The sequence below is a fragment of the Physella acuta genome, unplaced genomic scaffold (genome assembly GCF_028476545.2).
Source record: "Physella acuta isolate Inbredline_101_S28 unplaced genomic scaffold, ASM2847654v3 ptg000714l, whole genome shotgun sequence".
Classification (NCBI taxonomy): Eukaryota; Metazoa; Mollusca; class Gastropoda; family Physidae; genus Physella; species Physella acuta.
The window spans coordinates 74,478-92,923 of NW_026732232.1; the positions used below are offsets into that span (position 1 = coordinate 74,478).

Genomic DNA, 18,446 nt, shown 5'->3' on the forward strand with positions numbered 1-18,446 from the left:
TTCCACTGAAAGTACCATCCCAACACTGATGTACCATCCCGACCCTTACTATGATGTACAAATACACAAGAACGTTTAGGGGAGCTCACTCTCACATTTAATTTAAATTAAAATGTTTTTAAATGTGAAAGTTTGTTTACACACACACCTACAACATGCCACAGGCAACAAACTGGGCAACAAACTGGGCAACAAACTGGGCAACATGACATAATATAGATCTCACAGCTTCTACAGATGACCCTGACTGAAGGTCAAGGTCTTATGGTAACGTTTCTGGCCATATGTTGGGTTAGTGCTGGACATTATCTGATCATGTTGGGTTAGTGCTGGACATTGTCTGGGACATTATCTGACCATGTCGGGTTAGTGCTGGACATTATCTGACCATGTTGGGTTAGTGCTGGACATTATCTGACCATGTCGGGTTAGTGCTGGACATTATCTGGGACATTATCTGATCATGTTGGGTTAGTGCTGGACATTATCTGACCATGTCGGGTTAGTGCTGGACATTATCTGGGACAATATCTGATCATGTTGGGTTAGTGCTGGACATTATCTGACCATGTCGGGTTAGTGCTGGACATTATCTGGGACATTATCTGATCATGTTGGGTTAGTGCTGGACATTATCTGACCATGTCGGGTTAGTGCTGGACATTATCTGGGACAATATCTGATCATGTTGGGTTAGTGCTGGACATTATCTGACCATGTCGGGTTAGTGCTGGACATTATCTGGGACAATATCTGATCATGTTGGGTTAGTGCTGGACATTATCTGACCATGTCGGGTTAGTGCTGGACATTATCTGGGACAATATCTGATCATGTCGGGTTAGTGCTGGACATTATCTGGGACATTATCTGACCATGTCGGGTTAGTGCTGGACATTATCTGGGACATTATCTGATCATGTTGGGTTAGTGCTGGACATTATCTGACCATGTCGGGTTAGTGCTGGACATTATCTGGGACATTATCTGATCATGTTGGGTTAGTGCTGGACATTATCTGACCATGTCGGGTTAGTGCTGGACATTATCTGGGACAATATCTGATCATGTTGGGTTAGTGCTGGACATTATCTGATCATGTTGGGTTAGTGCTGGACATTAGCTGATCATTTCGTAACTGTATTGAGCGAGTCATAAAAGTTGCTGGCCCTGGGTTTGGTGGCCCTGTGTTTGGTGGCCCTGTGTTTGGTGGCCCTGTGTTTGGTGGCCCTGTGTTTGGTGGCCCTGTGTTTGGTGGCCCTGTGTTTGGTGGCCCAGTGTTTGGTGACCCTGTGTTTACTGGCCCAGTGTTTGGTGGCCCTGTGTTTGGTGGCCCTGTGTTTGGTGGCCCAGTGTTTGGTGGCCCTGTGTTTGGTGGCCCTGTGTTTGGTGGCCCTGTGTTTGGTGGCCCTGTGTTTGGTGGCCCAGTGTTTGGTGACCCTGTGTTTACTGGCCCAGTGTTTGGTGGCCCTGTGTTTGGTGGCCCTGTGTTTGGTGGCCCAGTGTTTGGTGGCCCTGTGTTTGGTGGCCCTGTGTTTGGTGGCCCTGTGTTTGGTGGCCCTGTGTTTGGTGGCCCTGTGTTTGGTGGCCCTGTGTTTGGTGGCCCTGTGTTTGGTGGCCCTATGGTGGCCTTGTGTTTGGTGGCCCTGTGTTTGGTGGCCCTGCCTCAGCTCCAAGTAGTGACGTCACCAAGGATTATGGACTTGTTGCAGTTGATAATGGGGTGGGATGAGGGGGTTAAAGAGATTGTGGACATTTTGTAGAGTGATTGTCGGTGCAATTGTCATTTTTTTGTCGGTGTAATTGTCGTTTTTTTGTCGGTGTAATTGTCATTTTTTTGTCGGTGTAATTGTCATTTTTTTTAATATAATGTTTAATAGGGTGTGGTGTAGAAAAATCTGAGCACCCACTGCCTTATAACAGAAATCATTAACCGTTTAGCAGAAGTTTGGCAGACATTTGGCAGACGTTTGGCAGACGTTTGGCAGACGTTTGACCAAGGCACCGTGGCATGTGCCACCAAACGGATTAGCTGCACCAGACGATGTATCGCCTGCAAACACCGGCAGTACCCAGGCAGGTCTGGCATCGATTTTTTCTTTCTGCCTTGGTCAACATGGCGTCGCGTCCGTCAGATAATCGATTACACAAAAGTATACCCACTAGAATCGATACGGGCGGAAGTTTTGGCGTTTCGGGCGACAAAACGTTGAGTGATATACAAGTATCACGTGATCTTCTATGTGATATACACGTATCATGTGATCTCTTGTGTGATGTTCATCACGTGATGCCCGTATGTGATGCATACAGCGCTGATTGTCTTCTTATCTCCGGTGTACGACATCAACATCATGATGACATCTGGATGTTGAGTGATGTCACTAAATCTTCACATCACTCTCAATTTCCGCGACGTGAGGAAAAATGTCTGCCCCAACACCCATGCTGTCTGCCCCAACACCCATGCTGTCTGCCCCAACCAACACCCATGCTGTCTGCCCCAACAATCACCCATGCTGTCTGCCCCAACCAACACCCATGCTGTCTGCCCCAACACCCATGCTGTCTGCCCCAACCAACACCCATGCTGTCTGCCCGAACCAACACCCATGCTGTCTGACCCAACACCCATGCTGTCTGCCCCAACCAACACCCATGATGTCTGCCCCAACAATCACCCATGCTGTCTGCCCCAACCAACACCCATGCTGTCTGCCCCAACACCCATGCTGTCTGCCCCAACCAACACCCATGCTGTCTGCCCGAACCAACACCCATGCTGTCTGACCCAACACCCATGCTGTCTGCCCCAACCAACACCCATGATGTCTGCCCCAACCAACACCCACGCTGTCTGCCCCAACCAACACCCAAGCTGTCTGCCCCAACCTACACCCATACTGTCTGCCCCAACACCCATGCTGTCTGCCCCAACCTACACCCATCCTGTCTGCCCCAACCAAAACCCATGCTGTCTGCCCCAACACCCATGCTGTCTGCCCCAACCAACACCCATGCTGTCTGCCCCAACCAACACCCATGCTGTCTGCCCCAACACCCATGCTGTCTGCCCCAACACCCATGCTGTCTGCCCCAACCAACACCCATGCTGTCTGCCCCAACCAACACCCATGCTGTCTGCCCCAACACCCATGCTGTCTGCCCCAACCAACACCCATGCTGTCTGACCCAACACCCATGCTGTCTGCCCCAACCAACACCCATGCTGTCTGCCCCAACACCCATGCTGTCTGCCCCAACACCCATGCTGTCTGCCCCAACCTACACCCATGCTGTCTGCCCCAACCAACACCCATGCTGTCTGCCCCAAAACCCATGCTGTCTGCCCCAACCAACACCCATGCTGTCTGCCCCAACACCCATGCTGTCTGCCCCAACCTACACCCATGCTGTCTGCCCCAACCAACACCCATACTGTCTGCCCCAACCTACACCCATGCTGTCTGCCGCAACACCCATGCTATCTGCCCCAACCAACACCCATGCTGTCTGCCCCAACCAACACCCATGCTGTCTGCCCCAACCAACACCCATGCTGTCTGCCCCAACCAACACCCATGCTGTCTGCCCCAACACCCATGCTGTCTGCCCCAACCAACACCCATGCTGTCTGTCCCAACCAACACCCATGCTGTCTGTCCCAACCAACACACATGCTGTCTGCCCCCAACACACATGCTGTCTGCCCCCAACACACATGTTGTCTGCCCCAACCAACACCCATGCTGTCTGCCCCCAACACACATGCTGTCTGCCCCCAACACACATGTTAGGTCCATTTAGCCACAAATTGAAAACCTCTTTTATTAACTTAATTACCAGCTAATCAATAAACACAAGTCATTACCGGCACGACAACCCAACCATGATGGTAAAATCATGGCAAATTACATCCTTTGATTACATTCATTGATTACATTTATTGATTACATCAAATCAAACACATGAAAATCGTATATCATTAAACTTTGAGTTAACAATAGACTAAATGGGTTCAACAAAATGTCCTCTAACGGAATATATAAGCAGGACAGCGATAGCCACTGCTGCTGTCTAAGGCTATGTGTAGCATTAGCTAGGTTTTTGGCAACAGGTAGCACTGTTTGTTGACGTTGGAAAATGTACAGCTCTTGTCTTTTGCTTTAAATCTAGCGCCATCTTTGTCTGTTCGACGCCCGAGAGCACTGCGCGTGTTTAATGTGTGTGAACGTTCCTGTTGGAACTTTTGATTTAATGTGTGAACGTTCCTGTTGGAACTTTTGATTTAATGTGTGTGAACGTTCCTGTTCTAACTTTTGATTTAATGTGTGTGAACTTCCCTGTTCTAACTTTTGATTTAATGTGTGTGAACGTTCCTGTTCGAACTTTTGATTTAATGTGTGTGAACGTTCATGTTTGACACATTTGATTTAATGTGTGTGAACGTTCCTGTTGGAACTTTTGATTTAATGTGTGTGAAGGTTCCTGTTGGAACTTTTGATTTAATGTGTGTGAACGTTCATGTTTGACACATTTGATTTAATGTGTGTGAACGTTCCTGTTGGAACTTTTGATTTAATGTGTGTGAAGGTTCCTGTTGGAACTTTTGATTTAATGTGTGTGAACTTTCCTGTTGGAACTTTTGATTTAATGTGTGTGAACGTTCCTGTTCTAACTTTTGATTTAATGTGTGTGAACTTCCCTGTTCTAACTTTTGATTTAATGTGTGTGAACGTTCCTGTTCGAACTTTTGATTTAATGTGTGTGAACTTTCCTGTTGGAACTTTTGATTTAATGTGTGTGAACGTTCATGTTTGACACATTTGATTTAATGTGTGTGAACGTTCCTGTTGGAACTTTTGATTTAATGTGTGTGAAGGTTCCTGTTGGAACTTTTGATTTAATGTGTGTGAACGTTCCTGTTGGAACTTTTGATTTAATGTGTGTGAAGGTTCCTGTTGGAACTTTTGATTTAATGTGTGTGAACTTTCCTGTTGGAACTTTTGATCAAATTTAAAACAAAGGCATCACAGGCATGCAGCACGTTGTAGCACCTGTTACTGTATGTCTGTATGTCTGTCGAGATACTTCAGGTGTGCTACAGGTACATCAAAACTCAGGTATTTATTTGTATTTTCAGTGCTTCATTGTAGCCGGGCTTTGATTGGGGGGGGGGGGGGCACGATTGTGGTGTTCTGTTGTAGTCTGTTGTGGTCTGTTGTGGTCTGTTGTGGTCTGTCATTTTATCACTAAGCGTTTGTCAAACAAGTAGAGCGCTCGACTTGTAACCCGAAAGTCTTGAGTTTGGATCTCGTCCCTGAGTTCAACCAGCTAATGTGGATGCCTGGCTCACGTAACGGCGGCTGGGCATAGTCCTGACCACACCATTCCTTCAAATCACCGTGGTCAAGATACAGTTGAACTCTACTCCATCTGCTCCATGGACTAGCAGCTCCGGAAAGTGAACTCGATGTTTAGTGGCCGCAGGTTTTAAAAGACTCGTGCTGTAGGCAGCAGAATGTTCTAGTCACACAAGGGGCCAACGTACAGGGGCCACCGTACAGGGGCCAACGTACAGGGGCCAACGTACAGGGGCCAACGTACAGGGGCCAACGTACAGGGGCCAACGTACAGGGGCCAACGTACAGGGGCCAACGTACAGGGGCCAACATACAGGGGCCAAAGATTAGGGGCCAACATACAGGGGCCAACGTACAGGGGCCAACATCTAAGGGCCAACGATTAGGGGCCAACGATTTAGGGCCAATATTTAAGGGCCAACGATTAGCGGCCAACGATTTAGGGCCAACATCAAAGGGCCAACGATCAGCGGCCAACGATTTAGGGCCAACATCAAAGGGCCAACGATTTAGGGCCAACATCTAAGGGCCAACGATCAGCGGCCAACGATTTAGGGCCAACATCTAAGAGCCAACGATCAGCGGCCAAGGATCACTAGAGCCATCTTTGATGAACTAATTGTGTCTGTCTTGGAAGGAAGTCCTACAGGACAATGGCTGCTATAATCAGCTCAGTGCAGGACACAAAGGCCTCGCGCATTCAGAAATTAATGAGCTCCTTGATGACGTCACAGATATGAGAAAAAAATCTCCTTGGACGAAATTCTTTTTCATCGGAGAAAACTTTTTTTTTTATGTTTACCTTGTGTGATCCCACTCGAAAAGAAAAAAAAACTGAAATTATTTTCGATTTTTGTAAATCTCTGATGATATTCTTATGACATTTTGATGACATTCTGAGTTAACTTGAGATATTCCCCAGGGTTGGCATCCATCCCCGCCCCACCTGTAGTCACAGGGTAGATATTTAAATGGCGGGGGGGGGGGAGGTTTTAGAGCAAGCGATGTCTTATGGCACCTCTCCCACTGACCACCCCCCCCACTTCACTCACCTAACGGCTGGGTACTGAATACAGCTGAGGCCCATCCTCTTGACTGAAGAATGTTATATTTGCGTCTGTTCTGTATTTTGTATGTGATTGTGTATTATGGATGTATTTTGTATGTGATTGTGTATTGTGGATGTATTTTGTATGTGATTGTGTATTGTGGATGTATTTTGTATGTGATTGTGTATTGTGAATGTATTTTGTATGTGATTGTGTATTGTGGATGTATTTTGTATGTGATTGTGTATTATGGATGTATTTTGTATGTGATTGTGTATTATGGATGTATTTTGTATGTGATTGTGTATTGTGGATGTATTTTGTATGTGATTGTGTATTATGGATGTATTTTGTATGTGATTGTGTATTATGGATGTATTTTGTATGTGATTGTGTATTATGGATGTATTTTGTATGTGATTGTGTATTATGGATGTATTTTGTATGTGATTGTGTATTATGGATGTATTTTGTATGTGATTGTGTATTATGGATGTATTTTGTATGTGATTGTGTATTATGGATGTATTTTGTATGTGATTGTGTATTATGGATGTATTTTGTATGTGATTGTGTATTATGGATGTATTTTGTATGTGATTGTGTAATATGGATGTATTTTGTGATTGTATTCTGCTAAGCATCTATCACTTGCCACCTTCCAGCCATTAGTTGAAGAAAGCCAGCCAATCAAATTGTTTCTCTCTCCTAATTAGCATGACCGCGAGGAGTGAAGAAATTATTGCATTCCATTAACAAATGGATGAGAGACGGTCGATGAAGATTGATTAAAAAATGAATTTGTTTTAATTCAAACTTTCGATCAACAGGTGTTGGGGGTTGGGGGGGGGGGGCAAAACAAGGGAGGTCAGTAAGCAATTTGTTTAATTCATCTCCCCTGTAAAAGTGGATTGAGTTATCTCCCTTGTAAAAATATTTGAGTTACCTCCCCGCCTTTGTTTGCCCCGTTAATGAGCGGTGAGCGGAGATTAGCAAAAAGAAAAAAAGAAATTAAATAACAAAGGGCAGATTATCAAAACCTACAAACAAGAAGTTCATGTCGACATTTGTAATAGATTTTTTTAAAGACATGCAACTCTTACTTTAAAGCAATGCTCAATGTATCCACTATACGTAATCTAAAGGGAAATAATTCGTAACCAACACAATCAGTCGTGCAATTATTACACTTTATACTACAGACAGACTTAACGTAGTTGACAGACTTCACACCACAGACTCTACACTGCAGACAAAACTACAGACAGACTTTTTACCACAGGCAAACTTTACACTTGCAGACAGATTTATAATTCAATATAGCACAAATGACAGACTTACACTACAGACTTTAGACTACAGACATTTGGCTGAAGCCAAATTTACAGATCTACACGTTAGACAGACTTACTGGCCCCTAGACGATGTGACCCGCCATGTTTAAATGACCACCAGCATGTCCCGCCCGTGTACCACGTGACTACATGAATCGTTTATCTCATCTAAATCTCATTGACGTTTGTAATAAATTGTATTTTTGTCCTGGCTCCGATTGTCCGAGTTATGTCCGGCTCCAATTGTCCGAGTTATGTCCGGCTCCAATTGTCCGAGTTTTGTCCGGCTCCAATTGTCCGAGTTATGTCCGGCTCCAATTGTCCGAGTTTTGTCCGGCTCCAATTGTCCGAGTTATGTCCGGCTCCAATTGTCCGAGTTATGTCCGGCTCCAATTGTCCGAGTTATGTCCGGCTCCAATTGTCCGAGTTATGTCCGGCTCCGATTGTCCGAGTTATGTCCGGCTCCAATTGTCCGAGTTATGTCCGGCTCCAATTGTCCGAGTTATGTCCGGCTCCAATTGTCCGAGTTTTGTCCGGCTCCAATTGTCCGAGTTATGTCCGGCTCCAATTGTCCGAGTTATGTCCGGCTCCAATTGTCCGAGTTATGTCCGGCTCCAATTGTCCGAGTTATGTCCGGCTCCAATTGTCCGAGTTTTGTCCGTCTCCAATTGTCCGAGTTATGTCCGGCTCCAATTGTCCGAGTTATGTCCGGCTCCAATTGTCCGAGTTATGTCCGGCTCCAATTGTCCGAGTTATGTCCGGCTCCAATTGTCCGAGTTATGTCCGGCTCCAATTGTCCGAGTTATGTCCGGCTCCAATTGTCCGAGTTATGTCCGGCTCCAATTGTCCGAGTTATGTCCGGCTCCAATTGTCCGAGTTATGTCTGGCTTCAATTGTCCGAGTTATGTCCGGCTCCAATTGTCCGAGTTCTGTTTTCTATCGATCTCCACAATTATTTGTAGCGGGAATTCCAGCGATGGCGCAATACAAAGATGGCGACTGGGTATTGTGTTGTTGTCACGGTAATACACGATGGAGATAGGTATCGTCTTTCTGTGTGTGCAGATGGATTACATCGCACTGGCTATTTCGACTTGAAATGTTTCAGTTATATTTGAAAACTTTCATGTGACCTTTTTCCTGTGATTTTTTTTCTACGATCCACGGTGCCACGCCTAGCTGCACCCATGGTGTCACGTTTGTATGTTTTAATACACCACTGTCACGTCTAGGTGCACCCTGTGTGTCACGTAGCTGTGTCACGTGAACCTACTCTGTTGTGTCACTTCGTATGGCTGCATTTAGTGTGACCTACTAGCCAGGAGTCTGTGACTATATATATATATATATATATATATATATATATATATATATATATATATATATATATATATATATATATATATATATATATATATATATATATATATATATATATAAAGAGAGAGAGAGAGAAAGAAAGAGAAAGATAGAGATCTGTACACAAACTTTTAGACAAATTAGTTGGAGGCGAACTTGTGATAAATGAAAGCAACATTGACAAACTGGCACTTTTAGACAAATCAGAAAATCGTAGGAAAACTGGCCACAGCAATAGTTCATAGACCGGGGAACTTTGACCGTGTCTAGATCCGGTCTTCGATTGATGGCGCCGGCCCTTGACAGACGTCCCCACTAATACAAGCCGGCACTAGAGAGAATCGCGGAGCTACGGACAGTAATGGCCGGCCTAAGGCGCTCCATCAGGCCTAATCACTGGGCTAGTCATTAGTTTTTAGTTATCGTCCGGGCCGGCAGCCGTGCCCTTATCGTCCGGCGGCCGTGCCCTTATCGTCCGGCGGCCGTGCCCTTATCGTCCGGCGGCCGTGCCCTTATCGTCCGGCGGCCGGTGCCCTTATCGTCCGGCGGCCGTGCCCTTATCGTCCGGCGGCCGGTGCCCTTATCGTCCGGCGGCCGTGCCCTTATCGTCCGGCGGCCGGTGCCCTTATCGTCCGGCGGCCGGTGCCCTTATCGTCCGGCGGCCGTGCCCTTATCGTCCGGCGGCCGGTGCCCTTATCGTCCGGCGGCCGGTGCCCTTATCGTCCGGCGGCCGTGCCCTTATCGTCCGGCGGCCGGTGCCCTTATCGTCCGGCGGCCGTGCCCTTATCGTCCGGCGGCCGGTGCCCTTATCTCCAGGCCACGCGTCTGGCGGCGTCGCTGACCGGCAGGATTCTGGAACCAGGCGCAGACAACTCATTTGCACTTCTGATTTGTTCAGCGCGGTCTGTGGCCAGTGTTGAGCGCTCGCGGGATTAGGTGATTGTTTTCTGTTTACCTCAGGCCACTTGGTGAGTACTTAGTTGTATCTAGTCATTTTGTGTGTTCACTTGTATCTAGTCATTTTGTGTGGGTAGTTGTATCTAGTCTTTTTGTGTGGGTAGTTGTATCTAGTCATTTTGTGTGTTCACTTGTATCTAGTCTTTTTGTGTGGGTAGTTGTATCTAGTCTTTTTGTGTGGGTAGTTGTATCTAGTCATTTTGTGTGGGTAGTTGTATCTAGTCATTTTGTGTGGGTAGTTGTATCTAGTCATTTTGTGTGGGTAGTTGTATCTAGTCATTTTGTGTGGGTAGTCGAATCTAGTCATACCTGCTCAAATATTTGTCATGTTTGTCCGGTTCTCATGTCACATTGTATGTGTGCTAGATTGTGTTTGTTCTCCCTTGTCACATTGATGACTAAAAGCCATCGTTTCATCCTACCTGAGCTTCTAAGCTCTTTTGTTGATGCTGTAGTTGTTGTAGTGTTGAAGATGTAGAGTGCAGTCAGTGACTTGATACAGCAGCCACGTCTAGACCTCTGTCTGCACATTTAACTCGCCTATTGACCAACTGTCTGCACATTTAACTCGCCTATTGACCAACTGTCTGCACATTTAACTCGCCTATTGGCCAACTGTCTGCACATTTAACTCGCCTATTGACCAACTGTCTGCACATTTAACTCGCCTATTGACCAACTGTCTGCACATTTAACTCGCCTATTGGCCAACTGTCTGCACATTTAACTCGCCTATTGGCCAACTGTCTGCACATTTAACTCCCCTATTAACCACAGCCCCATCCGTCCCCCCCCCCCTTATATTTTATGTGATGTAACCAGCCCTTATATTTTCTGTGATGTAACCAGCACTTATATTTTCTGTGATGTAACCAGCACTTATATTTTCTGTGATGTAACCAGCACTTATATTTTCTGTGATGTAACCAGCACTTATATTTTCTGTGATGTAACCAGCACTTATATTTTCTGTGATGTAACCAGCCCTTATATTTTCTGTGATGTAACCAGCACTTATATTTTCTGTGATGTAACCAGCCCTTATATTTTCTGTGATGTAACCAGCCCTTATATTTTCTGTGATGTAACCAGCACTTATATTTTCTGTGATGTAACCAGCCCTTATATTTTCTGTGATGTAACCAGCACTTATATTTTCTGTGATGTAACCAGCCCTTATATTTTCTGTGATGTAACCAGCACTTATATTTTCTGTGATGTAACCAGCCCTTATATTTTCTGTGATGTAACCAGCACTTATATTTTCTGTGATGTAACCAGCCCTTATATTTTCTGTGATGTAACCAGCCCTTATATTTTCTGTGATGTAACCAGCCCTTATATTTTCTGTGATGTAACAAGCACTTATATTTTCTGTGATGTAACCAGCACTTATATTTTCTGTGATGTAACCAGCACTTATATTTTCTGTGATGTAACCAGCACTTATATTTTCTGTGATGTAACCAGCCCTTATATTTTCTGTGATGTAACCAGCCCTTATATTTTCTGTGATGTAACCAGCCCTTATATTTTCTGTGATGTAACCAGCACTTATATTTTCTGTGATGTAACCAGCACTTATATTTTCTGTGATGTAACCAGCACTTATATTTTCTGTGATGTAACCAGCCCTTATATTTTCTGTGATGTAACCAGCACTTATATTTTCTGTGATGTAACCAGCACTTATATTTTCTGTGATGTAACCAGCACTTATATTTTCTGTGATGTAACCAGCACTTATATTTTCTGTGATGTAACCAGCCCTTATATTTTCTGTGATGTAACCAGCACTTATATTTTCTGTGATGTAACCAGCACTTATATTTTCTGTGATGTAACCAGCCCTTATATTTTCTGTGATGTAACCAGCACTTATATTTTCTGTGATGTAACCAGCACTTATATTTTCTGTGATGTAACCAGCACTTATATTTTCTGTGATGTAACCAGCACTTATATTTTCTGTGATGTAACCAGCACTTATATTTTCTGTGATGTAACCAGCCCTTATATTTTCTGTGATGTAACCAGCACTTATATTTTCTGTGATGTAACCAGCACTTATGCAGCGATGTAAAACCACATTTCTCCGCCCAGCTGGGGCGAAGACTTGCCGGTCCATTCAATTATAGCAGACAACTGGCCAGGCAATGGATGATTCTCTCCGCCCTTCAGCCTGCGTCGGCCAAGCTGACAATCATTTCTATACGTACCGAAAGTTCCACCCAAACAATTTTTAAAACTCTTTAAGATCGATGCCAAAACGTCCCTTCGCTTCCCCCCCCCCCCCCACCCCATCGGAAATCACCGCGGGTGCGGCCCAGTCCTGCGTCAATCGACTGTCAGGCAGCGACCCGCTTCTGCCCACCCCTGCGCCTATAGACTGGGTCTTTGAGCTTCCGTTTAGTGTTCTAGTGTGTTGAAATGTGAACTTTGTCCCGTCAAGTGGACATTACCTGAGTGGACATTACCTTAGTGGACATTACCTGAGTGGACATTACCTGGGTGGACATTACCTGAGTGGACATCACATGAGTGGACATTACCTGAGTGGACATTACCTGAGTGGACATTACCTGGGTGGACATTACCTGAGTGGACATCACCTGAGTGGCCATTACCTGAGTGGACATTACCTGAGTGGACATCACCTGAGTGGACATTACCTGAGTGGACATCACCTGAGTCGCCTTCACGACACCAGAGTCATCTTTCCATAAGGCGTTAGCTGACATTTTATAAATAATTGCCGGGAATGTGAGGTTAATGTCGCATCAGCTCATCTCATATTTTCCCTGTTATTTCCCTGGCAGGCTAATCAATGTAATTGTTGAAATCTCAGATTTTTTACATTCGCAGTAGTGGGAAGTGTGAAGGGAAATGTTGAGATGAACAGACACACCTCAGACTAAATCACACAGACACACATCCGGCTAAATCACACAGACACACGCCCGACATAACCACACAGACACAAGGCGACTAAATCACGACACACAGACACACGACCGACTAAATCACACAGACACACGACCGACTAAATCACGACACACAGACACGCGACCGACTAAATCACACAGACACACGACCGACTAAATCACACAGACACACGACCGACTAAATCACGACACACAGACACACGACCGACTAAATCACACAGACACACGGACACACGACCGACTAAATCACACAGACACACGACCGACTAAATCACGACACACAGACACACGATTGACTAAATCACACAGACACACAGACACACGACCGACTAAATCACGACACACAGAAACACGACCGACTAAACCACGACACACAGACACACGATCGACTAAATCACACAGACACACAGACACACGACCGACTAAATCACGACACACAGACACACGACCGACTAAACCACGACACACAGACACACGACCGACTAAATCACACAGACACACGATCGACTAAATCACACAGACACACGACCGACTAAATCACGACACACAGACACACGATTGACTAAATCACACAGACACACAGACACACGTCCGACTAAATCACACAGACACATGACCGACTAAATCACGACACACAGACACACGACCGACTAAATCACGACACACAGACACACGTCCGACTAAATCACACAGACACATGACCGACTAAATCACGACACACAGACACACGACCGACTAAATCACGACACACAGACACACGTCCGACTAAATCACACAGACACACGACCGACTAAATCACACAGACACACAGACACACGTCCGACTAAATCACACAGACACACAGACACACGACCGACTAAATCACACAGACACACAGACACACGTCCGACTAAATCACACAGACACACAGACACACGTCCGACTAAATCACACAGACACACGGACACACGTCCGACTAAATCACACAGACACACAGACACACGACCGACTAAATCACACAGACACACAGACACACGTCCGACTAAATCACACAGACTCACAGACACACGACCGACTAAATCACACAGACACACGGACACACGTCCGACTAAATCACACAGACACACGACCGACTAAATCACGACACACAGACACACGTCCGACTAAATCACACAGACACACGACCGACTAAATCACACAGACACACAGACACACGTCCGAGTAAATCACACAGACACACAGACACACGATCGACTAAATCACACAGACACACGGACACACGTCCGACTAAATCACACAGACACACGACCGACTAAATCACGACACACAGACACACGACCGACTAAATCACGCAGACACACAGACACACGATCGACTAAATCACACAGACACACGGACACACGACCGACTAAATCACACAGACACACGACCGACTAAATCACACAGACACACGACCGACTAAATCACACAGACACACGGACACACGTCCGACTAAATCACACAGACACACGACCGACTAAATCACGACACACAGACACACGACCGACTAAATCACGACACACAGACACACGTCCGAGTAAATCACACAGACACACAGACACACGTCCGACTAAATCACATAGACACACAGACACACGTCCGACTAAATCACACAGACACACAGACACACGACCGACTAAATCACACGGACGCACGACCGACTAAAGCACACAGACACACGACCGACTAAATCACACAGACACACGACCGACTAAATCACACGGACGCACGACCGACTAAAGCACACAGACACACGACCGACTAAATCACACAGACACACAGACACACGTCCGAGTAAATCACACAGACACACAGACACACGTCCGACTAAATCACATAGACACACAGACACACGTCCGACTAAATCACACAGACACACAGACACACGACCGACTAAATCACACGGACGCACGACCGACTAAAGCACACAGACACACGACCGACTAAATCACACAGACACACAGACACACGTCCGACTAAATCACACAGACACACAGACACACGTCCGACTAAATCACACAGACAGACACACGTCCGACTAAATCACGACACACAGACACACGTCCGACTACATCATACCGAAACACGACACTCCGACTCTCAACAAACAGGTTCACAATAGAAAAAAAAATCACAACAGAATTAGACAGACACCACAATGACGACAGACAGACAGATGATAGAAGTTGTCACGTCCACAAAGATAACACTTATAACCGGTCCAAACGACAATATCGCGTAGTTTTTTTCTGCAGATATCTCATCTGTGCTAGTCACGACTCGGCTTTGTCTCAATGTTAGACCTAGGGTTAGGGTTATGGTTAGGGTTAGAGATAACGTTAAGATGTCGATACAGCCTAGACGTTTTATCAAGTGACAACGTTTGTTACATCACCAGGTCAAGGACATTTGTTCCATCTACTTCAATCATTTGCCCCACCCGTGAGTTGAGATGTGAATTTGTTTCGTGACTCTGGAAAGTTCCATTTAAAAAAACTGCAACTATGACGTTTTGTTGTAAAGGTCAAAGCTTCAATGTTCTCCGTCTCGCACGGTCATTGGCGATCAGTTTGATTGAAGATCGATATCAATAAGCTGACAGGATTGATTGGAGAATCAAACCAACTAGCTGAGGAAATATCTTGGTGGTACTCACGCTCGTGTTGACTCCACGCGTTCATTGACTCCACGCGGTAATTGACTCCTTCGGTCATTGACTCCATCGGTCATTGACTCCTTCGGTCATTGACTCCATCGGTCATTGACTCCATCGGTCATTGACTCCATCGGTCATTGACTCCTTCGGTCATTGACTCCATCGGCCATTGAGTCCATCGGCCATTGACTCCATCGGTCATTGACTCCATCGGTCATTGACTCCTTCGGTCATTGACTCCATCGGCCATTGAGTCCATCGGCCATTGACTCCATCGGTCATTGACTCCATCGGCCATTGACTCCATCGGCCATTGAGTCCATCGGCCATTGACTCCATCGGTCATTGACTCCACGCGGTCATTGACTCCTTCGGTCATTGACTCCATCGGCCATTGAGTCCATCGGCCATTGACTCCATCGGTCATTGACTCCATCGGCCATTGAGTCCATCGGCCATTGACTCCACGCGGTCATTGACTCCTTCGGTCATTGACTCCATCGGCCATTGACTCCATCGGTCATTGACTCCATCGGCCATTGAGTCCATCGGCCATTGAGTCCATCGGCCATTGACTCCATCGGTCATTGACTCCAGGTGGTCATTGACTCCATCGGTCATTGACTCCAGGTGGTCATTGACTCCAGGTGGTCATTGACTCCATCGGTCATTGACTCCATCGGTCATTGACTCCACGCGGTCATTGACTCCATCGGTCATTGACTCCATCGGTCATTGACTCCATCGGTCATTAACTCCAGGTGGTCATAGCGCGGTCATTGACCTGGTCAGACACCCGGATGTCTTGTGGTCCACTACATCTGACGTCAGACGGTGAAGTGGACCAACGGCCCACAGTTCTGTGGTCTGACATGACGTAAGCGAACGTCTGCTACATCCCGCCATTAACTGTCGACAACACACCCAGACGTCTCTAGGGAAGCCGTGGTCACGTGGTACAACACAATGTGCAGATCTCTTGTAGTTGAGAGATCTCGTTCCTTAATGTCTGTCTAATGGAACTAACGACAGCACGTTTTGTCTCATGGGGCTGTCTGTCTTGTGGGACTGTCTTGTGGGACTGTCTTGTGGGACTGTCTTATGGGACTGTCTTGTGGGACTGTCTTGTGGGACTGTCTTGTAGGACTGTCTTGTAGGACTGTATGTCTAGTGGGAATGTCTGTCTCTTTGTGGTGTTTTGTGAGTCTGTCTCTGGTCTGTATTTGCAGTCTAAAAGACAGCTAACCCCAGCGATTAATACGTAAGATGTGAGATGTATGTAGACGACAGTTTGCACGATGTTGAAACTAACAAAGCCGCTACACCGACTGAAATGTTGAGGTTTTGTGTGATAGTATACTTGTCAGCTTCTTCATACGCGAGGGGTCGGTGACCTCTCACATTGGTTCAAATATTCAGGGTTCGGTGACCTTTTTCATTGGTTCAAATATTCGTTAACACTGAGATCAGATAAGAATGAGATAAAAATGAGGTAACTGAGATAATAACATTGATATAACTATGAGATAATACTGAGATAACTATGAGATCACACTCAGATAGCTATGAGACAGTGGCGGAACTAGAAAAAAAGGGCCACCCCGCAATAAAAAATGTTGGGCCTCATATATATATATATATATATATATATATATATATATATATATATATATATATATATATATATATATATATATATATATAAACTAAATACGAAAATATCAACATGTAGTACTCAATATGGGCTTGTTCGAAATTTTACAAAATTAAAATTCTTATTTTTTAATTTTTAATTAAAATATATTACAACAACACATCATTTGTGTGAGTGCTATTAGTCTGTTTTGAATTTTTTTTTTTTTTTTTTTTTTTTTTTTGAAAGAATAAGTAATTTTAATATTTTATGTTCTATAAATGTATTAAATATTTAATAAAGTTAGTCATATACGTATTTCACTAAATATACCTTATTATTTTCTTTCTAGGTTCAGCCAGTTTATTAACTTAATAGCTGTTTTAAACTGTAAATATAGTTACATAAAATTAATATTATTTTTAATATAACTTATTATACACTGAGTATACAAATATAAAAGACAGAAAGCAAATGTTCTATAAACCACAAACATTAAAATCATAGCTGAATTTTTTTTGTTTACATTGTTACTTATGAAAACTGCCATTTGCTTTGTGAAGAAATTTTGTTTGAAAATATATTAAAATGTGAACAGTAAAAAAATGTACAAAAAAAGACAACACAAAATAAACACAGATTCTGGTGACAGCATGAGACTTACAAGCATAAAATATGAATAAAATATTTTGGTAACATATCATTCTTTACACTTAAGGAAAGCATATTAGGAAAATGAATTGGCACAGTAAATCAAGTTGAACAGAAAAATAACTGTTTGCTTTAAAAAAAAAAAATTATGGGTACTATTAATGAAGAAGCTGTTTTGTTTCTTCCATCATTTGAGTAATACGTGTAACTCTATCAAGTGTTGATGTATCTAAGTTTAACTGAGTAGGTGTGCTTGATCTTCTCTTTTCATTATTATCCATATTATAAGGTGAATATGGAGGGGCAAAAGATGAGTCATCTTGTTGTTGCCTGTAGTCTTGGTTTTCCTTGTAAGCTTGAATGGGAGAGAAGAGTTCAACAAACTGTAATACTGAGCTGGGTTTGCCTGATCTTACTGATGAAGCTGAAGGTTTCAATGGTGTATTCTCACAGTTACTTTTATCTTCAACCTTTGAATTTG

General features: G+C 44.6%; 1 protein-coding gene across 2 annotated transcripts in view; it reads left to right on the forward strand.

Annotated features, from left to right (window-relative positions):
* Nucleotides 1-18,446, forward strand: part of LOC131949812 (uncharacterized) — a 72,467-nt gene that overhangs the window by 16,746 nt on the left and 37,275 nt on the right. Inside the window, exon 1 of one of the 2 annotated variants that reach the window (XM_059311797.1) lies at nucleotides 10,003-10,073. The exons of the other annotated variant lie outside the window; for it this stretch is intronic. The gene's annotated coding sequence lies outside the window, so the exon portion shown is untranslated. Of the gene's footprint in view, nucleotides 1-10,002; nucleotides 10,074-18,446 lie in introns of those variants that run through there. 2 annotated transcript variants of the gene reach the window in all.